This window comes from Podarcis liolepis, assembly GCF_965112155.1.
Source record: "Podarcis liolepis genome assembly, chromosome: 17".
In the NCBI taxonomy this organism is placed as follows: domain Eukaryota; kingdom Metazoa; phylum Chordata; class Lepidosauria; order Squamata; family Lacertidae; genus Podarcis; species Podarcis liolepis.
The window spans coordinates 7,508,009-7,531,315 of NC_139571.1; the positions used below are offsets into that span (position 1 = coordinate 7,508,009).

The 23,307-nt window shown below is 45.3% G+C and overlaps 2 long non-coding RNA genes across 3 annotated transcripts in view; one reads left to right on the forward strand and one right to left on the reverse strand.

Moving 5' to 3' along the window:
* LOC310697027 overlaps positions 1–18,741 on the reverse strand; it is a 48,919-nt gene extending 30,178 nt beyond the window's left edge. Inside the window, exon 1 of the long non-coding RNA XR_014520881.1 lies at positions 13,344–18,741. This is a non-coding gene — a long non-coding RNA (uncharacterized lncRNA). The remainder of the gene's footprint in view (positions 1–13,343) is intronic.
* On the forward strand, positions 9,263–14,220 carry LOC310697026. 2 transcript variants are annotated; one of them, XR_014520880.1, is made up of 3 exons: positions 9,472–9,744; positions 11,242–11,335; positions 12,299–14,220. It is a non-coding gene; the product is annotated as an uncharacterized lncRNA (long non-coding RNA). The 2 variants fall into 2 exon arrangements; XR_014520879.1 differs by lacking the exon at positions 11,242–11,335 and having other exon boundaries at positions 9,263–9,744.
* Positions 18,742–23,307: the final 4,566 nt, after the last annotated feature.

A 23,307-nucleotide genomic window follows, 5' to 3' on the forward strand; every position in this document is an offset into this window, starting at 1 on the left:
TGGGGTTTTAAATGTAAATAATTAAAATAATCCTTTTCCCTATGTATTTTTAAAAAGCACTATTGTATATCTATATTTTCCAATTTGTCTTTATATACAGATACGGTTCAAGCCTTGAAATAAAATTATTTGTCAGCATAACGTTTGTGAAAATTATTTATATACTTACTTATTTATAAGACTTCAGTTATCCCCAGGGTTAAAAAAGGGGGGGCCACATTATCTACCTGGCCCGGGCCTCTGCCTGGCTCTAGCGATTGGCTGTTGTGTTCCTGCGGCAACCCGCCCCCCAAAGAAAGCTAAACAAGTCTGGGAAATCCCCCCCAAAAAGCTTACAACTGTGGGCAATTCCCCACAAAAAAGCTCAACAACTCTGTGCCATCTCCCCGCATTTTCTCTATTTGGAGTCCCCAAATATGGGGGCGTCTTATACACGGAAAAGTATGGTATATTTCACATGGATATATGAGCTTCAGCTTTGCAGCCGGCCTATCTGTGTATTCTCTTCCATTCTGCTCTTTCACTTTCCCCCTCTCAAACGCCTTCCTTCGGGCCTTCTCCTTCCTAGGACACACGCCAACTCACTAACGGCTCTCTTTGCCCAGTGCCTTATCAGATACCTTTTTTATGCCCTTTTGCCTGCCCTGCTGCCATTCTCTAGAATAACAGCAGCTCACCCAATGGCAGCCATTTCTGCCCGCCTTAAAACTCTACGATATTAGAGAAGCTTAGCCAACCACTGCCAGAGACGTCAGTACCGCTACCATTCAGCCCAAAACCTCTTAGCAAAATACAACATACGTAAAGTTATTTCTTTTGTATGTTCCGTGTATATATTAATTGTGTAGAAAGATTCTTTAAAATAATAATAAAAACACATGTTTCGAAATTGCAGGGCAGCGTGTGTTTTGCAAGCCTGGCTGCCATCTTTTTAAAATGTTACTGAACATTAATTACTCTTCTCCAGACAGATTACATGCCTAGGGGGAAACCTCACAGAAACATGTCCCAACACATACATTTAGGAACATTTGGACTTGCTTTGTCCAGGCTGCTAGCAAGACTTTCTCAACTCCCTCTCCCTCTCTGCCCACTGAGAGCGCTCTCTCTTTAAAGTGCTTAAGTGAGCCCCGGCTCACTGGCTTCCATCACTTTTATTCTAGAAACACATTTGGAAAGCCTTTTTAAAAGCCTTACTACACCCAGCGCTGTGGAATGGTTTAAGCCTTAAACCAATCCGCAATATCGTGCACATGCAACAACCACAGCTGCCAGAGCCCTGCAGTTAACACAAGATTTCTGCCTGCAACACCTTTTGCGCCAGAAGAAGCAAAGCTCTTTTCAGTATTGGATGGTTTTAATTACAAAAATTCAGGGGCTGGCCCAGTTACTGGATGTAGACCGGGGAAATATCACAGCCCAGAACAGATATGTGTTAAATTCACATCAATCCAAGAAACTGGAACAAGAGCTGGGGTGTCTTGATTTATTTTCTCTTGCCCCTGACTGCAAGCCAGTCTGAGATGTATTCTCTACCAAAACAACTGTACTGTATTGCTCTCCAATAATTTGTTCTCTCTCTTTTTTTGGCATCCACCCATCGAGACAACCCATTAATTCTCTGTGGGATGGCCTAGCTACACACACCGGACTGGGGAACAGTCAGATTCTGACCTTGTCCCCATTTGCACATCACGCTAAGCTAACCCAAACCATGGTTTAGTGTTGTGGTTTTCAAGGGTGTGCCGCACCACACTGGTGTGGCAGGAGAGGGTGGCAAGTGTTGCGGGAAGATTCAAAGACAAAGAAACATCTAAACATTTCAGTGCAGTATATTATAGTATAAATTGTTGTTGTTGTTTACAGATACCGTTTCAAAATGACAGCGAGAGCATCAAGTGATACTGAGGACAATCCTAGCTGTGATCCAGAAAAACCATCCAACAGAGTGTTGGAGAAGACTCATTTATAATTATATTTTGGGAATGATTCATGTTGTTACGTAGCTGTGTTGTTTTCCACTTTCTGGATGTCCCATGATCATATTACAAAGTAGTTGTGTTCTATGTTATAATACAAGCACTGCTAAGAGTTGTTTCTTTTTGTTTTACAATGCTATTCTTAATAATAAATCAGTGTGGTGCGAGCAAATTTTTATTCTGAAAGTGTGGCCCAGAGAAGAAGTTTGGGAACCACTGGCTTAGTGTGAACACACTGGCTCCCAAAGTCAGCACACCATGGCAGCTAAGCCAAAGTCTGACTTAGCATGTTGTCCAAATCAGGGATCATATTTAGGGTTTCTCCTCTTAACCATGATCTATAGCCAAGGTGTGTTCTATGGTTTAGGTTGTAGTTAAAGTGGACAGATCTTTAACCATAATCCCAGGTTTGGACAGTGTGTAGTGTGCCAATTGCACAGTCAATATGCTTCATTTCAGATCTGTCACCTTAATTCTACAAATTGCATGAGTGATAGGATGGTCTATCAGCCTTGCAGATTGTTCCTGGTTATTTTAAATACATTTGAGTTGCTTTTTCTATATGAAAAGTGACACACCACAAACTTGGAGTGTGCCAAGTGAGAATCAGATGTGTGGCTCTTATGCAGAGTTCCACGGGTCCCACCCTAGGACCTGGGAGCTGAAAACAAGGCTACCCACTTTCTTCCAGCCTCCCAAAGACTCCGGAAAGAGTGAGTAGGGAGAAATGTTTCATCACAATCAGAGGTGCAACTAGCTAGCGATGCCTTTGCATGTGCCTGGCTGAAATGAATGGTGATTGCACAAAAGGGAAAGGAATGGGGTGAAGATGGGGGGAAACACTTCAGGATGGTACTGAATAGGGATGGATGACTATGTCCTTTTCAGTTTCCAATCAGTTTCCCAATCCCAAGTTCAGCTGTTCCCATTTTCACAGTTGTTGGCAATTAAAAAAAAAAAATCCTCATGAAAATTCCTCAACATTTTAGTACAATTTTTTCTTAACATACACCACTTTCGTATGCAATTTTGACGGCTATACATCATTTTGCAAGCAACTTCTCGAGATGCCTTTTACTTTTATTTTCAGTAAAATATGCATTTTTATGCGCCCCCTGATATATGCATATTTGTACATACGTATTTGGGAGACCTGCAATACAAAATTCACAGGTGGACACGTTCATACGGGTTCACAAAGTTCAAATTAGGTGGTCTCTAATTTAAATGAAAACAGAAATAATTCCTGCCCCATCCCTAGCCCTGAACCACAAGGCGAATGCTGCTGCTTACTGACCCGGCTGGAGATCTGATTCCTGCAACAAGTTCGGCTCACACTGCTAGAGCCTGGCTGTACAGTTTAAAAGCCACTCATAAGTTTCCCGCAAATACTTTTCCTGTCCGACTCCAGCTTTTGCCACTGCCACATTTGCTTAAAAGCGGGTGGCACTGTGGTCTAAACCACTGAACCTCTTGGGCTTGCCGATCAGAAGGTCGGCGGTTCGAATCCCCGCGATGGGGTGAGGTCCCGTTGCTCGATCCCACCTCCTGCCAACCTAGCAGTTTGAAAGCACGTCAAAGTGCAAGTAGATAAATAGATACCGCTCCGACGGGAAGGTAAACGGTGTTTCCATGCACTGCTCTGGTTTCGTCAGAAGCAGCTTAGTCATGCTGGCCACATGACCTGGAAAAACTGTCTGCGGACAAATGTTGGCTCCCTTGGCCAGTAAAGTGAGATGAGCGCCACAACCCCAGAGTTGTTCACGGCTGGACTTAACTGTCAGGGGTCCTTTACCTTTACCTTTTTGCTTCCAAGAGCAACTGTAATCAACAAATTACGCTAGTAGGACTACAAGAAGTTTTGTAAGGAGAAATATACAAAGTGTTACAAAGTAGAAAAAGATAAGAGATATTGGTTATGAGTTTGAAATGTAATAGGGAAAATAAGAAATGCATAGAGATTATATTGGAAAATTTTCAGACAGGACTGATGAAAGTCAAAAAAAGTGAATAAGATGTAAAAGTATGTTTAATTACTGTTGAAAATGATATGTTAAAAAAAAAACCACACACACACACACACACACACACACACCCCCCTATACACAGACCCATGGGCACAAACAACTTATCAAAATGGAGGCTTCCACATATGCAAAGGGCATGTGAATTTGCCTGTTGCCGTACTCCACACTCTCCACTTAGCACAGGGGCTTTTGCAAGTGTCAATCCTTCCTGTGCCCAGCACCTGAGGGTCAAAATAAAATCTAAGAGCAACAGCAGCCACGTAAATGCCATAGCCTCCAACATTTCTCCCCTTCCAAAATGACATTTTTACTCTTTATACCCCGCACACCTTACTGGGTTGCCCCAGCCACTCTGGGCCGCTTCCAACATATATAAAAACACCATAAAACATTAAACATTTTTTTAAAAAAACCCTTCCCAATACAGGATTGCCTTCAGACGGCTCGGGGGTCAGATAATTCCATACCCTCCAACATTTCTCCAATGAAAATAGGGTCATCCTAAGGAAAAGCAGGATCAAAACGGAAACCGGAACGGCTTCGCTAAATCAGGGGCGTCCCAGGAAAATAGGGAAACTTGGAGGGTCTGAATTGCACCTGTCCAGTTAATCTACTAAGCGAGGGGGTGGCATCTAATTTTTACAACACAGGACATGTGTGGGAGAAGCGGACTGAAACTACTCATCTTCATATCCCATGCTCTTTCCCATTGGATACTTTTCTTTCTTTCCCGGCTCATACGCCGCCACCAACACACAGAGAGACACACTTTATGAGCAGATACATAAGAAAGCCATTGTGGTGACGGCCGCTGTCACCTTTTAGCATTTGACTACAGTGAAGAAACCTGACCAATCCCCATGTTCACCAGCTTTGAAACTGATTACTCCCCAGTTTCAGGCTAGGCAGTGAATTGAGAGAACGGAGAGATAGGAGGCTGCGGATGAGCTATATATGTCAACAAAGCAGCGACTATTTCTCATATTTCTTGAGCTGGGGTAATGTGGGGAGGGGGGCGTTGTTGGGTGTGGGGTTGTTGCTGTTGGGTTATTTTTGTATCTTCATTTTAGATCTTGTTGGGATTTATTGTTCAGTTTGGTTGTGCATTTTAAAATGTTTCGTTTATTGTTTATAATTACTTTTATTATGTCGTAGCTATGTATTCCTCTCGTGCCGAAAGCCACCTTTCTTTCCTTCTCCCCCCATTTTTCTCCTAGACTGTCACCTGACCTATGGTTATGCAGCGGATCTGGGTGTTGTTGTTTTTCACCCCAGCACAGTGATATGCCTTATGAAAGCTCAGACAAACTTCAACATGTGCCTCCACCGGCTTTCTCCTGATTCAAGCCACACTTTGCAGGTTTTCCAGGCTACAGTGAGTCACCAGCCTCATGTTGGAGCATTTATTTGCAAGATCTGTCTGCCGCATCGCCCAAGGAACCAACTCATTGTTTTTCACTTTCACCACAAAACTGCCATAAAATGCCCGAATTGCCCCATGAACTTGACCTCTTGTTTTCTTCAAGGGGTCAATCTTGCACGGTGGGTCAATCTCCCGCACATTCAGCCGAATCCAGCCCCTGCTTTGAATTATTCGGAGGAATAAATAATTGTAGTCGCTCACACACAAGACACGCCATTTTAGGTGGGGCTTCTAAAGACATAGCTGCTGAAATGGCAGAAACTAAAGGTGCTTTCATTATAATGTTTAATGAGGCTCACATACATAAGCTCTTCTCACTTCCAAATATTACGGAACTATTAAAAAAAACCCTTTAAATTTTATAACCTATATTCTTTTTCATTTTTGCCCATTTCATTTTTTTTTTTTTTGGATGTGTCTTAAAGCTTTTGGGTTTTACATCTTCAGACATTTCTTCACAAGTCAGAAGTAGTCTCATTACTGAAAAGAAGAAAGGATGGAACCCTGCTCTAAGTCCCTCTTGCTAACGTTTATCTCAAATATTATCTTTAATGTTCTTCTTTCACAAACAGGGCAAGGCAGAGAAAACTACTGACATGATCAAAAAGAAGGCCGAAAGTCTCGAATGATTCATTTCTGAATTTCCTGTGCTATTCTGAATCTTGAAAAGCCACCTGAAATTGGGTCTGGCAACCGTAAGGACAGACCTTATTTGAGACATAGCAACCAGTGAAGCACCAGGCATGCGGGGGCAAGAGACTGGAAGCCATAAATCACCCCCAAAGCAGATTGAGGGACATTGAGAAGAGGGAGGAACGGATCTGTCAATTCTCATTCCGTTACTCCCTTCTCCAATCTGAAATTCCTTCCTCCAAATCAGCTTGTGAGTTAGTTAGCTAGTTAGTTGTTGTTTTCAAAGTCCTCGTGAAACTTCATTAGCATTTAATGTGGATTTCTTTTATGGACACTTTACCCTAGTTTATGAATTACATGGATGAAGAACTGCACAGCAAAATCTGGAGACGAGAGAAGGCTGGTTGTTTTTTGAAAGCGCAAATTATTCAGCCTGCATCCCTAACTGAAAGTGTAGTTTACTAGAACTGGGCACTGAAACTCACAACCAAGGTCCCGGGCTCAGTGCAGAGAGTCAGCTTTGTATACTAAGTAGAACTGGCCAGTCCTGTGCACATGGACAGATGCCATTATGCCATTAAACCCAGTACTGTCTCTTCTGACTGGCAGCTGTTCTCTAGGGGGTCTTTCCTAGCCTTGCTGTCTGAGATCCTTTTAGCTGGAGCCAGTGGGGAGCTGAGCCCAGGACGTTCTGCACACAAAGCGTGCGCTCGACTGATAACCTACAGCCCCCTTCTAAACCCCTAACAGCTGCAAGATCAGCAACACAGGCTCGTCTGAGCTGCTCAGAACCACTAATTGGGATCTTCCAAACGAGAGCTGTTTGCTCATCCCCACATTTTTTCAGTCTTTACCCAAACTGTCTCTGGGACTTCCCTGTACTTCTAATAGCCTGGTAGGTGGCTGTGAGGTGTCCGGCTTTGGGGGTTGGGGGGTGCACACGTTTGGATAATCAGCAAACGCTAGAATGAATGGGAAACCTGAAAAGGCCTTACAGACATTTTTAAGCAGATGAGACGACCACCCTCTTCAAGTTACAATCCCCGCTCAGCCCAAAAGGGTCACGGCAGCGCTTGAAGTACAAGCGAGTCGACGATTTGTGCTTCCCTTTGCTGATTTTTATTTTGCATCTACCTTAAAATATCTATGTGCCACTGCTCCGAGGAAAGCCTCACAAAGTGACTTAACAACAATAAAAACTGTAAGTACATTTTGAAAAACAGTATTATTAAAATCACAATTAAAACAAAATTCGCAAAAATAAAAACAGATTCAAAACTCCGATAACCTCCATCGTTTTTCAACAAGCAGACATCAGCTAAGATGGTAGTGGCTATGTTACACTACACCCCCCAAAAAAAACCACACCCCACAAATCTGTGCCAGCAGCAATGTACAGCAGTAAGCAAAGACACAGAGCTCAGCACAAAGAAGGTCTTCACACCATTCTTCCCACCCTTTCCTGGACTCCTGAAGATCCGTTAAAGATTTCGCCCAGATTTTGGCTGAATAGGGACCTGATACAGTCATGAACAAATGGAAAAGGGAAGGAATTTGCTCTACTATAGCTAACAAAATGATGGGTGTTAGGGAGAGAGGGTCTTGTCGAAACTGACTTGGGAAGGAGGTGAGGCTCCACTAACATAAATTTTCCATAAATTTGGTGCTGCTAACACAGCCGTTTGACTGCACCTCCGGAGGCGCACTCCATTGTCTCTTGAGACAGACGGATGCCAACACGGAGAGCCACACCTCTGGCGCTGCTGTAGACTTGAGCATGGCTTTGGTGGGGCGCTGCTCGTTTTTGCCCACCCTGAGCACTTGGGCTGTGAACCTTACATGGGCAAGTCTGCATCTATATAGCGTGTTGTATAACACCCGTTCTCAATGATATTATGCAAAGCAGGAATTAACTGGAAGTAGGGAGGGGAAAACAGCCATCGAAGGCAGGGCAGTGGTGATTCATTCATGCACTCGCTGAGTGCCAAAGCCAGTGGAAAATACCAGATCTGCCACACCCAAGGTCTGCATAGAGACCACTAGGCCACTTCATATGCACAAGGACAGGGCAAGCGAAAGCGTTTAAGTGCCTGGAACAAAAAAATCCAAATGGAAACCCTTCCCACTAACTGACCATGGGGTAGAAACCACGGCAGAGTTCTCCACCCCAAGCCCCACTGGAGTGAACGGCTGTGCTCTTGCCCAGCCGTGGTTTACTTCTATGGAGCTTGCAAGAAATTTTCCCTGCGGTTTATTTTCCCACTGAAACCTGCCTCCCAGCCTGCCCTGATTTTGAAACCTCATTTTGCCTGTTGTGGGCCTACTACCTCTGCAACCCAAGGTCCTCCAGTTGCAGGAGCTAGCCTGTGCATCTGTGAATGCTCAGTTAATTCTGGTGTCTCTGCAATGGCCCGTCTCTATCATGGCCATTGAACGATTCTCCACAGTCATCGAGCACTACGTGGATTACGCCTCTACAGCTCTCCTCCACTAGCTTCCTTCTTTGTTGCACCAATGCCTGGTTTCCCCTCTCTGATTGGCCTGACCAATTTGGGGATTTCAGCAATAAGAAAGACACATCAACTGGGCAGTGGTATATTAAAAGCACCGACTGTCAGCCTACCGGATCAACTTTCAAAGACGATCTGAAGTTCTATGCAGGGGTCCCTTTGTCCACCTTCAGGCTGCAACACACAGAGAAGCCCAGGTTCGAAATATGAAGCACCCGTGTCAAAAAGCAGTCTACACCCACACCCACCCACACCCACCCCATCTAATGGACTGCAGAGAAAGGTCATGGCCGGAGGAGAGGGTGAGAGGAAGAAATGCAGACAAATGCGGGCAAATGATCTTGGTACCCTGACTTATATCTTATTAATGGTGCCAGTCGCTGTGGTATCTCAAGGTAACACCCAGGCTTCCAGAGCAAATAGCTTATCTTGCAAACCCCTCCCAGGCATCAAGGAGGCGAGGGGATACGTCGGAGAGGTTAGGAGCAGGGAAAAGGGAAGGGGAATTATTGGGAGGAAAGGCATATTCTCAAGTCCATTTTTTTGGGGTAATATTCAATACTATATAAGGCCATGTGGGGGGGGGCGAGGACTATATTTTTTTTGGGGGGGGGGGAGAACGAATTCCTATGCCCCACCAATAACCCAGAGATGCATTTTAAATAAAAGCCACATTCTGCTCATGTAAAAACAGGCTGATTCCCGGACCGTCCGAGGGCCGGATTGAGAAGGCGATTGGGCTGCATCCGGCCCCCAGGCCTTAGGTCGCCTACCCCTGATATAAGGCATTTAGGGTGGCATCAAACAGATGACAGAATTGCCGTCCCGACTTTGGTTCCACATGGTGTTTGGAATTAAACATCATCATCAACAACAACAGCGCCACAACACACACACACACACACAAGCTGTTCACCGTGTGCAACACACCCGTTCATGGTGATTCCCCAACAGCCGCAGCCTGGGTTCTCGAGGTATATGCTTGTTTCGACACTTTGATGTTAGGAAGCAGGGCGGGACGTGAAAATTCTGTTCCCAAGAGCAGAAACAATTTGGTGTGGCAAACGCGAGCCCTTTGCCAGCTTCCCTCCTTGTACACACATGTGGGACTCTCACAAATCCAAACTGCAGGCTGCAGGGGCCGGACTTGCATCCTTCATCATGACAATGGGGTACGTACCCTTCTATGGGTGAATATTTATTTGTCTTTTAAAACCAATTGATTCAGTAAATTCAAATCAATTTGTATTTTAATAAAATCATCCTTTGGGGATTTTGAAGGAAATGTGACATAATTTACAGTTACAGATAGGTAGCCGTGTTGGTCTGCCATAGTCAAAATAAAAAAATTCATTCCAGTAGCACCTTAAAGACCAACTAAGTTAGTTCTTGGTATGAGCTTTCGTGTGCATGCACACTTCTTCAGATACACACGAAAGCTCATACCAAGAACTAACTTAGTTGGTCTTTAAGGTGCTACTGGAAGGAATTTTTTTATAATTTACAGTGTAATCAACGAGACAAAAACCAAATATTTTCTTTTCATCCCCCTATTACATTAGTACACCAGAATCAAAACCTCAAAAACATTATTCTAAAATGCTTTTAATCAGTTTAAAATTGTGAACGATGTCATTATAAATATAATTGCTGTAATTCCTCCCCACTTCGAACCTATATATAGTAATTTTTCATCTCTTTGTGCAGTTTGCAATGTATTTATTTGTCCAAGCTGTAATGTAAAACTTGAAAAATAAAAACTGTGGGGCTTTTTGGGTGGGGGTGGAATTGCCAAGAATCCTTTGCCCCACCAATTAAAATTTGCCCTCACCAATGTAAATTGTCCTCCACCAGTTAATTGACGAAAGCTCGCGCTGACGGGGAAGCTACCAATTAACCTGAGCAAAGCTTGCAGCCCTGCCTTGCATTCATTGGCTAGCAATTGTTCCTCTAGCCTGAAACTTTGAGGAGATGCCGCTTTCGAATTTATACGGGTGTCGCGTTCGCCACAGCATTGCACTGGAGTTTAACGCTATATAAAATGCAAAAAGAAGAACTGTGCATAGTGCCTTCTGGGTATGTGCACTTGAAAATAAATGAATGAATCAATAAGTAAGTAATTGTTGGCAATAGTAAGAATAATAGTGCTACACTTTACTTGTTAACCATGGGAAGCATCAGGGCAGACAGCACAAACACAATTGGAGAAGTTCTTCTTCAACAACAGAGAAAAGGAATGGGCAACCAGAGGGCAAACACTTATTCCTCCCCCCCTTTCCTCCTTTTATAAAGTGCTGTGCCTTGAGAGAGGAAGGGCACCTCTTGTGTTGATGCCTGTCTCCTTACCTTCTTGCAAAAGAGAAGGCCCTTCCCATATTGTCCATTAATAATCCCCCCATGATCGGAAAACTCAAGAGACATTAAACACATTCAGCTCAGAAGACAAGGATTCGGACGGTCACAATGTTGTGTTATTCGATTAGCGGTGGTGATGGGAGGAGGGCCAATAAATTGGAAAAGGGACCACGTGGCAGGCATCCCCACTGCTAAAATCCACTTCCTCGCTTCAGCCTCCATCATGCTCAAGTACATCATGCTCACATCCTGACATGCTCACAAGTTTCCACACGGGCTTATGGATTTCACCTATTCCTTTTTCCCTCTTTTAGGAGATTTCCTCCATATCCAGACATTTGAAACAAACCTGGCTGTAGCTTCTACTTCTGAAACCGAGGCTAGACTCCCTAGGAGTGCGAATTAGGGGTAAGAAGTAAACATTTGCAGAAGTGACCTGAGCAGGAATCATTCCCAAGAAGCTTCAGGCCAGAGCGCATGTGACGCAGTAAGAACCATGAATGGATGTCCCGACATCATTTTAAAACTGAAAATTTAAAACGTACTTGTATATATATATTTGCCTAGGGATGCTAGCCCAGAGGGAAAGGGTTAAACAGCCCTCCCCTCCAGTACAGCTTCTCTACCCCAAAGTGAGTTTGTGCAAAGGGAGGCTATAGCAGCTTTTATATAAATAAGAGAGAGAGGTAATGAAATAATCTTAAGCAGAACAAATGTAGTATTTCAATGAGGCAAGTGGTGGGTGGCAGAAAGATCTGATATACATTTGTCTCCCAATGGGGCACACTTTCCCCTATGCAAGCCTGATGGAAGTCATTTTGCTCAAGCTTGCATTTTCCCCTCCAGGCACCAAACGTCTTTGGCCACCCTTAATAGTGAAAAGTTGGGGGATCCTCAATATGTGACTCACTGCAGACCAAAACGAAAGGGAGAAAAGCGTCAATATAAATTCGCCATTCTGTCTGTCCACGGACACACCAGCAGTGCCACAAGTCTACTATCAATAAGCATGTCTGGGCTTCAAGAATGGAAAATATGAAAGGGAGTGGCCCTGAAATTTGCAAAGGACCATCCGTCCCGGCAGAAGCAATTTCACGCGGAAAATGGAGAAGTAAATCTACGAGGAAAGAATGAATCATTCTCCCTATGGGTGTGAGCCAGGCAGAGTGTGTGACTGGTGCCATTTTGAGGGTACCACTGACGAGGAAGTGCCCCCACCCAAAACTGATGCCTCATCATGTTCCAATTGTCCTTATATAACTTAGCTGTGGGCGGTTATACAACCTCAAAGGAGACTCAACAGAGGGGGAAGCCACTCAACATTCCCAGCCAAAGTTATGTCTCTCTCTCTCTTTTGTCTTTGTTTGCCAGATTCACCAAGGAGGTTGGCTTGTTTACCTCCACCCTGCTGCTTGTGTGGGGACGTGTTACCAAGTCTCTTTATGGCCCAGACACATTTCAACCCAAATGAAGTTTTCTCAACATACCACAATTCCCCACATCTCATGCACATACGCACGGGAAAGGAGCTTATCGCCGAGACAAGCACCATGCGCGCCTGGGAACTAGCATGCTCCAGGAGAAGACACTGTCTTCTCAAACGGTGTCTGGAACATCCTCATCAACCCCCACTGTATTTTGCCATGGCGGGTTAAGGGAAAATTGTACTGTCTTAATCATATTAATGCAGATTTCCGCCCAGGCAGAATCTTCCTGCAGGACTAGCATTCTCCTGCATGCCTGCTCTGGACAGGCACTTCAGACTTACAAAAACCAGAGCACACTTGGAAGTGGTCAGAAAGGCCTGTTGTACGAATGGGGCAGGTGCCTTCGTTCTATACCAGCTGTACTTGCAATTGACACTGTTGGGGTTAAGCAAATTCACGTACGCACCTAGCAAAGGAAAGTAGCAGCACTTGCTAAAGTTATTCTTCCTGAAGGGGCTTCTGTTAGGATCTAAAGAGCAAGAATGCAGTTTAACCAACTTTCATCTTTCTTTCTTTCTTTTTTTCTTTCTCTCTCTCTGTCTCCCTAGTGAATCACTTCAAGGGGATTTCGGGTGTGTCCGGCACCGTTCTCAACTACGCCAGTCCACGGTCAAAGGAAGACCCCATGACTGTGATAAACTCCTGCCTGCACCAGCAGCAAGTCCTAAACGTGGCCCCCAGTAGAAGAATTCCCCCCGTACCTTCCCCCAGCTGCCTTCTGAATTACATTTTTTAAAGAAAGTGAATGAGATTTATGACGCAAATCCCCTTCGTTATGAAACCAAACACCATCCAAGAACATTTTGCCGCCGTGGGGAGCAATTTCTAGACGACACACAACACATGCTTAAATACTTTTTTAAAAAAAATTGTAGCTGAAGAGCCAGATTGCAAGATGCAGAGAAAACCGCAAAAAAGTTAGCGCTTACCTAGCAATCTGAATGTTCCTGGTAAGAAGGTCCCAGCTGCTGTATAATTCCTCCTTGAAAGAGAGAGAGAAAAAGGGCAAGAAGATAAGAGAGAGGGAGAGAGGGAGGGAGAGAGAGAGAGAGAAGGAGAGAGAGAGAGAGTATCCAGCTGCCAAGAGTCTGAGCTGGGAACTTACCACTGAAAGTCACTGACTTTTAGTCAAAGAAGGGAAATCCTTTTTAAAACCTTAGCCCCTCCCAGGCCAGTAATTGTGAGGGCAGACAGATGAGACAGGACGTAGGAGGGGCCTCTTTACTGTAATGTGTGTGTGGAATAGGAATAACACCCTTTCATGTCTGCAAACTGGCAGCCAACATTCCTGCTCCATGGTATTTGGGGCTGAGGCCGTCGGTATTTAGGGAGTCAAAATGATTCTGGGTTACAAGGGGAGGGGGAATCAAGGTTATTCTAGGACACATGGAGAGTTGCCGGTCTCTAGGGTGGACTGCTGGAACGTAGCATATGCTGCTCAGAGCTGGATTCTCATCCCAAAACGACTGGGTGCTGACTGTATTGTTTTCTCTTTTCCACTGTATTTCGTTTTTGACCTGGGACTGAATGCAATTTTGCATATCCTGTCTTTTAGGCCTGGTTCTCAATCTGGGCCTGGCCTGCACTACTGGCTGCCCATTGCGGGGTTCACATGCCTCGAACGGTTCTCTGTTCAAAAAATGGTCTGCATGTACAAAATTCGATGTGAGAGGAAACAGTTCACTTCTAGCCTAACCTCCTCCCTGACATGTTAGTCCTCCATGTGCAAGGACTGTGTGTCAATACAAAAATAATTCTGCCATCTGGGCAATCTAAAGGGAATAAAGATTAGCTACTGGTTTGCCATTTCTGTGAGAACCAGGTCTCAGCCACTTCTGGGACTAATGAACCCTACATATGATTGGTGCACCCTGAGAAATGTATGTTTAATATGCCTTTCTTGCTTGTCCTGAGGAACTCTGCGAGTAGATTGTCAATAAGTTAAGTTTTCCAGTTTGACTTTACTTGTTCCGATTGTTTTCTAATGACGGTTAAAGACATTTTCCAGCCCATACTGAATTCCTACCAGAGCCTCAGTATTGTGTAGATAAGGAAGGCTGGAGGTAACCAAGACATGTTTCCCCTGGTGTGGTCCAGTGTAGCGAGACTAATTTGCTCTCCAGGACTCGGCAGCTGCAATATGAACAAAACCAGTTCATATTTCGTGGAATTTACTGCTTTTCTGGGTCATCAAGATGCAAAGTTAGGTTTGGCGCTAATTATGGGTGCAGCCCCACCTCTGAGTCATTTCAAAGAAGCTTGTGCAGAACCAGTTCTTACTGGATTATGTGCACCCTTGGTTGTACGTATTTTGGCTGTTCAGAGAGTCGATCCAAAGAGCCGCCTTTGGTTCAAGCCATCTGGCATGCACTTTTTGGGTTGGGTACAGGCAAGAGGATGTAGAGCTGAAACAAGTAAGATCTGTTCAGGTTCATGAGTCAGATACGGATCTTTGTGAACAATCTTTTCTGCCTTTGGCTCTGGGAGCTCTGTTGTGTTACTTCAGAATCAGTTTGGAGGGGCCACAGCTCGGAAGTAGCACCCCTAGCTTCATTCCAAGACACCAGTAGCAAGTCTGAGAAAAGATGTGAAGACCTGGGGTCAAAAGTGATAGATCTGTTGGTGATAGATCTGAGTTAGGCACAACCCACACTGCTGTTCCCGTGTGGTCGCTACCAAATGAAACCATCACAAATTGATAGTTTTTGACAAAGTTGTGAGTCTTGCAGTCTAGTATTCCTAGTGTCAGGAATTTCAAAGGTTTCTCAGGGTCTGGCAAGCTGTGATCGTGACAAATTCACAGCGCCTCTTCCCGTACTTCAAGGGTCATCGCCAAGAACCTTCTGATCTCCACCCAGAGCAGTTGCAAAAGGGAAGGAAGTTTAAAATGAAAATGAGAAAATAATATTCCAGTCAATTCTCAGCGCCACAGCCTTCTCTTATAGTGTTGAGAAGCAAGATCCACGCCACAAGACATGCTCGACTCCAGCATTGTGACCCTCTACCAGAAGAAAGGTTACTAACATATAACAACCACTATGGAATCTCCCTGCTGAGTATTGTGGGGAAAGCCTTAACCCATGTAGTACTCAACAGATTACATTCACTCGCTGAAAGGTCTATCCCGAGTCACCGGGGTGCCAACTTGAATAAAATATCAATAATAATAAAAATAATCAATCACAAGACGTCACACACACAATTTGAATGGCAATGCCCATTAACTTGTGGGGGTGGGGCCCCTCAAATATTTTATGGGGGGGAGCGAAGGGACCTTGGTTCCTAGGAGTTGGCTCCTATGCAAGTCACAAGGCAGCTTTTGAGCTCTGAGGTCAACAGTGACATGATTTGATCACTGTGTCAGCTGCAGGAGAAATGCCAAGAGCAGAGGCGCCCCATGTAAATCGCCTTCATAGACCTGACAAAGGGCTTTGACCTCATCAGCCGAAAATGACTCTTCACACTGCTCAGTAAGATAGATGCCCACCTAAACCCCATGAGATGATCATGCCCTTCCACAAAAACATGTACGCCTTCCTATAAAGAGCTGTGTTCTCACCCCAACTCTCTTTGGCATGTTCTTCTCCCTGTTGCTCTCAGATGCCTTCAGCTCAACAGAAGACAGTGTGTACATCCATTCAAGGAGCAATGGAGGCCTGTTCAACCTGGCACGTCTCCACCCAAGACAAAAGTGTGGTGGGTCCTGTGAGATGTTTGCAAATGACGCAGCCTTGACTGTGTGCTCTGAGGAAGCTCTACAGAGACTCATCAGCTGTTTTGCCCAAGCCTGCATAAAGTTTGGCCTCACCATCAGCTTGATGAAGACCAACATCCTGGGTCAAGATGTCACCATCACTCCACACATCAGCATTGGTGACCACATGCTTGAGGTGGTAGGTGATTTTCTCTACCTGGGCTCCACCATAACTAGCAACCTCTCCATTGACTCTGAGCTGGACAAGCATGTTGGCAAGGCAGCTACAGAATGACTTGCCTCTCCAAAAGGGTATGGGAGACTGTGATGCTATTGAACACAATGAAGATCTACCAGTCTTGTGTATTGAACATGCTACTTTATGGGAATGAGATGTGGGCAACTTATACCTGCCTGGAGCAATGCCTCAACGCCTTTCACATGTGCTGCATCACATAGCAGGACAGAGTCTCAAACAAAGATGTGCTGTTCCAAACCACATTCCCAGCATGTTCACACCCCTGTCTCAGTGATGTCTATGCTGGCTTGGTCATGTCCACAGAATGGAAGATGGCAGGACCCAAAGGATGTGCTGGCTTCAGGCACCAGGCCTGTTGGCAGACCTAGTCTAAATTACAAAGATGCCATGAGGCTGGTAACATTAACCCTGCCTTGTGGAAATACCTTGCAGACATCTGCAGTGCCTGGGGCAGGCAGGCAGGTCATGTAGCCACAGCAATGACCAGAGGGGGAATGACCATGGAAGGAGTACAGAAAGAAGAAATGCCTTGGTAACACTTATCGGCACAATCCAATGCCTTCATCTGCCTCACCTGCAACAAAACATGTCTCTCCCTTATTGGTTTGTAGAGTTACAGCAGGCAAGGTAACTCTCCAAAGGTTTGACTTCAAAGGCACACTCCTCCATTGTCTCCTGAGACAGATGGATGCCAACCAACTAGTTAATTCTCAAGTCAGACAATGTGCTATATTGTTATGCTTCTCACTATATAATTAGATACAAGGGGTGTGTGTGTGCAGTGTGCTGGTTCATGCAGGACAGCAAAAAGAACCACTAGCCTGGATAACAACAAGAGTTCCAGCAAATGCAGCTTTTATCAGCCCTATAGCATGATGAGGCTACACTTGCTGAAATTTCTCTTCCTTAAAAATCTCTACGGTACTAGAGGCCTGTTCTGGGATGTGCAGGCCACTGAAAGGCGTGGGATCTCAAACCGATAATTTTCAGCACCATCACCAAACTACAGTTCTCAGGATTCTTTGAGGGAAGCCGGGGCAGTTAAACTGATGTACTGTATAAACAAAAACAGAATCAGAGTAAAAAAGGTGTTGGTGCCCCTCTACGGTATGTTCAAGCCCTACCCCAAATCCTGTGTCTCTCCACCATGCCATTTCCCACCCCAACCTCCAGTTAAGAGGAACCCAAGTTCAGTGCCAAAAGTGCTGTGTTCCCACACCAAGGATAAAACTCTGGCCGTCGCCTTTAGAATGAGTACCAAAGATTTCAAAATGCGCATGAAATGTCACTTGTTCTGTCCAGCCAGTAGACAGAGGGGAATCGCCTCTGATGCCTCTCTCTTTACACCCCTACCCACACCGTTGCTCCCAGCGGCCTCCCTGCATTTCCTTCAGTGGACACTCTCTATTTATGGACAGCATCTGGAAGGGCCTTGCGCAGGCTTGGGGCCAGCTGCAAAGAGCCAGAGTCTTCAGAGGCTGCCTTAAGCCCTGTCCCGTAGGTGCCTCCTTTGGTCTTTGAATCCAGCGTTGAGTCACATACTCGGTGCTGCCCAGCCGTCCCGGACCTCAGTCATAAATCCTTTTCGCAGTAGTTTCCTTCCCAAAAGTGTGTTCCTGTGAAGATCAAAGATTTACGGTGTGCGCATGCGAGAGAAAGAGGGCTAATTTCAGGCATGTATGGTGCGCTTCATGTGCCCACTTTGTCCTATTCAAATGCACCCCTGTGTTCTAATTTTGCAACGGAAGTTAGTGTACTCGGGATCTTTTAACGGTTAATGCATAGTTTTTCCTGTATCAATTCCAAAGTCCATATTGGGGCAATGCCATCATTAAGCCAACCAAAAGAGTTCTGGGGAAATCAAAAGCTTACACATTACTTTATGGCATTTTGGTTGGACTAACAAAGGCCTTGCCCTAATATGGACCTTGGATTTTTTTCTTATGGGCCAGCAGAGCTACTTTTATTCTCTGTATTAAGTTATCCTGAGTACCAAACACTCTTTATTAAGAGCGTAAGAGCTATGCCCGTTTGATCTATCCGTTGCAGCATTTTTTTGCAAGAATCTCGGAAACCAGCAGTTTCCAGTAGTTCACCAGAGGACCAGTGCCCTTTCAGCCTATTCCTGCCCTGCTTCCTCTCTTCTCCACAAAGCACAGAAACCACCTGCATATACCCAGAAGAGACACAACATCCTCCCTCCAGGGCCCCAGGCCTTTGCTTAGCTCACTCCACCCATCTACCAACTTCTCCCCTTACTTTGGGTGTGGCCATTTCTGAATGGCAAAGTTATTTGTGCCAACGTGTACTTCTGTGGGGAAGCTGTTCTGGGTTCAGTTTCCCATCCCCATTGTTTCCCATCTTGGATGATGATGGCAGGAAGTTCAGAATTTAAAAATGAATAAAATAAATTCAATAAAACAATTCTTTGTTTTTCTGCAGGCGTCACCTTGTAGGCATGTGCCAATTCTACAAATGGAAGCTACTAGTAACGGCTTCTGCTTGTCTAGAACAGCATTTATTTATTTATTTATTTATTTATTTATTTATAGATTATGGTTATGATTATGATTGTTATTGAATTTATATACTGCCCTATACCCGGAGGTCTCAGGGCAGTTCACAGAACAAAATCAAAATATAAAACTACAAAAATATATTGCCCTCAAACAATCCCACCACCACACACACACACAATATCAGCATGCTTGATAAGAAATCCTGAAAAGAAAAAGATTCACTAGGAATCTATCCCTGTCCTATAAAAAGGTAAAGGGACCCCTGACTGTTAAGTCCAGTCACGAACGACTCTGGGGTTGTGTCGCTCATCTTGCTTTACTGGCCAAGGGACCCTGCGTTTGTCCGCAGATAGCTTAAGGCGAACCAGAGCAGCACATGGAAATGCCCTTCACCTTCCTGCCGGAGCGGTACCTATTTATCTACTTGCACTTTGACGTGCTTTTGAACTGCTAGGTGGGCAGGAGCAGGAACCGAGCAACGGGAGCTCACCCCGTCGTGGGGATTCGAACTACTGACCTTCTGATCGGCAAGGCCTAGGCTCTGTGGTTTAGACCACAGCGCCACCCACGTCCCAGTTCCCTGTCCCATAGGTGATTATGTTCTTTTTAAATAAAAAATGAAAAAGTGTCCGTCCCCCCCGTCCCCACTATGTTACAGCACACACTTTCCCACAGAAGGCCTTTTTCCTACTGGAATTCACCAGAACTCAGTTCCGGGACCTCTCAGGTGAGCGCCATTGCCATTGCAAGAGAATAAGGGAGGTGTTTGTGGTGAGTTCTGGTGCCTCTTTTTCTAGAAAAATAGCATTGGGTATGGCACAGCTGGGAAGTGAAGTGTTGGTGCATGAGAGAGTGCGCTTAACACACAGACAGAGGTTGAGCTTGGTTCAGATTAAGCAGCTGTTTGGGACTGTTCCTCTCCAAGGGACACGGCAGCCTGGTTTGTATGGAACTCTAAGCCAAAACATGGCATCAGGATTGGCGGAGGAGCAGAACAGCTGTGACCTTCACTCATGCAGTTGCTCGTTCACAAGAAACCATGGTTTGGTTTAGCATGATGAGCGAACCGGTGAGGTGACTGACCCAAGCGGTGGGTTAAAGCTCCATTAAGGGCCAAGCTAGATGTGGCAGAAGATGTCGGGTGTTTTTGTTTTGGTCCATGTTTAAGCAGCGAGAGGGGTGTCTCATTTTTAGGACACAATGTTCGTGGCTTTAAGAGAAACTAAGCACAACTTTGCGAATATATTCAGAAACGTTTGTCTCTTGAACATACAGTGGTACCTCGGGATGCGAACGGGATCCGTTCCGTAACCCCATTCACATCCTGAAGCGAATGCAACCCGTGTCTGCACGTGCGCGGGTTGCGTTTCGCGCTTCTGCGCATGCGCATGACATGTTGACCATCTGCGCATGCGCGGATGGCAAAACCCAGAAGTAATGTGCTCCATTACTTCACGGTCGCCGTGGAGCGCAACCCGCAAATACTTAACTTGAAGCACATTTATCCCGAGGTATGACTGTATACTGTTGTTTTCTTTTAATTCTCGTTTTATGTACAGTGGTGCCCCGCAAGACGAATGCCTCGCAAGATGGAAAACTCGCTAGACGAAAGAGTTTTCCGTTTTGGAGGTGCTTCGCAAAACGAATCTCCTATGGGCTTGCTTCGCAAGACGACTATGTCTTGCGAGTTCCTGCTGTTTTTTTTTCCCCTTCCCCCCTTTTTCTAAGCCGCTAAGCTGCTTATCAGCTGATCTGATCAGCAGATAAGCTGCTAAAAGCCTCTAAAAGCCGCTAATAGCGCTAAGCCGCTTATCAGCTGATCCGATCAGCAGATAAGCCTCTAAAAGCCTCTAAAAGCCGCTAATAGCGCTAATCCGCTAATCCTTCAATGGCCTTGCTTCGCAAGACGAAAAAAACCGCTAGACGAAGAGAATCACAGAACGGATTCTTTTCGTCTTGCGAGGCACCACAGTAACTGTTGCATATCTTGTGTCATCATCATCATCATCATCATCATCATCATCATTCTCTTCCCTCTACCATATCAGAACCCCACTTGTATGCTGTGTTCCCTCGAGCACATTTTCCAGAGCTCAGCTCAGCTGTAGTACCGGAAGTGGACCAGGCTGGGCAGGTGTGTGCCTGGAGCCACGGAATGTGGCCCAGTGAGGGGGGAGAGCGAAGCCTCAGCTCTCCTCACCTCCGCACCCATTGTGATGTTATAACCCCTCCCCACCCTCCGCTTAATAAGTGAGTGGGGCAGGCGCATGAATGAATAATAAGCATGCTTTCATGAACTCTGCTGAATTTGGGCTGCGTGGCTACAGCTATCCACCAAGAGGTTTTCCTGAACCGGTCTCATTGTGAGTGAACATGAGCTGCACACAGACCGTCCAAGTGCTTTTTTCCTCCCTAAAAAAAATGTTTAGGGGCACTCTAATTTCCCCATTCATATTGAAATACAGCCCCTCAATGAGGCCAAACGTACCGTATTTTTTGCTCTACAAGACTCACCAGACCACAAGTTTTTGGAGGAGGAAAATAAGAAAAAAAATATTCTGAATCTCAGAAGCCAGAACAGCAAGAGGGATCGCTGCGCAGTGAAAGCAGCAATCCCTCTTGCTGTTCTGGCTTCTGGGATAGCTGCGCAGCCTGCATTCGCTCCATAAGACGCACACACATTTCCCCTTACTTTTTAGGAGGGAAAAAGTTAGTTTTCTAGAGCAAAAAATATGGTAGATTCTGCGTCCTCCCAGAAAAAAAGCACTGTCCAAGAGTCCCAAAATTAGGAGAAGCCGTCCTGGTTTGATCCCGGAATATCCCACTTTTCCTTAGGATGTCTCTGTTTTCATTGGAGAAATGTTGGAAGGTATGGAGTTATCTGACCCATGAGCCATCTGAAGGCAGTCCTGTATAGGAAAGTTTTTCAAAGTTTAATGTTTTATGATGTTTTTATATATGTTGGAAGCTGCCCAGAGTGGCTGGGGCAACCCAGTACGATGTGTTGGGTGTAAATAGTAAAATTATCATTATGGAATGGGACGTCCCTATTTTCATCAGAAAAATGTTGGAGGGTGCCCTGTGAGAATTAGCAAGAAGGCCAGTGCCATTTCAACTTGTTTTGGGTCAGATTTCCCCTGCCCTCTCTATCTTCATTCACACCGGTGGCTTGTGGCTTGGTTTTGTTTCTTTCTCTTGTTCCCAGTGGCGATCCTGAATAGTAAAGTCCATTCCTCCACTGTCTGGCTGCGCCTTTTCCCAGCAGAAGATTGAGGCAAACCCAGGAATTACTTCCTCTGCGTGTTTTTGTCAGCCACCCAATCGTCCCTGGCTTGCGTCAAGCCCTGGCTGAGCTCAGATTTCCTTCCCTGTGATAAGCAGGCTGCGCACGCACGCACGCACACACACACACACACACACACACACACACACACCCCTCGCCATGGCAACACTACACACACAGACATTAAACAGTGTTTTACTTCGGAAGTCTGCAAAGCCGCAGGACGTCACTGTGGTTGCTGCAGTTATGTGAGGCCTATAATATAACACTTAATTCAGTACAGGTTGTCTGGCGAGGAGTAGCAGGGGCTATTTTTTCCCTCTTAAATGCAAATCTCTGTAATTTGAGCAAACTTCCTGGCTGCTGCTGCTGCCACCGCCACCACCCAGCCCCCAAAACCCTAAGAGGGCCGTGTGTGTGTTTTTGGACACTTCCATGGCAACAAGTCATGTTGTTGACTGGGTATTCCCCACTGTTTGTCACGTCCCTACAATGGCAAACGTTGTAGTTTTGCTCCTTTGTCTCTTGTTGGGAACCTTGCACAACAACAACAGCAAATAGATTAACTGCCTGCAGCCAACCAACCAACCAACCCGTCCCCAATTGTGAAGAGCTTTGCGGCCTTTTTATGGGGGAAGTGTGGAGGGGTGGGACTGGGCTTCAGAAGTACAGTGGTACCTCGGGTTACATACGCTTCAGGTTACATACGCTTCAGGTTACAGACTCCGCTAACCCAGAAATAGTGCTTCAGGTTAAGAACTTTGCTTCAGGATGAGAACAGAAATCATGCTCCAGCGGTGCAGCGGCAGCAGGAGGCCCCATTAGCTAAAGTGGTGCTTCAGGTTAAGAATGGACCTCCAGAACGAATTAAGTACTTAACCCGAGGAACTACTGTAAATGGGCCTAAGTATGTGGGGAGACTCTTCTACAGAGGTCTGTAGAACAAGACCCTTAAGACACGTGTGCTCTACAGCCACAACTTTCTGTACAATTCCATAGCCTACAACATTTCTCCAGTGAAAATAGGGACGTCCCATTCCATAATGATAATTTTACTATTTGTACCTCACACATCTTACCGGGTTACCCCAGCCACTCTGGGCAGCTTCCAACATATATAAAAACATAATAAAGCATC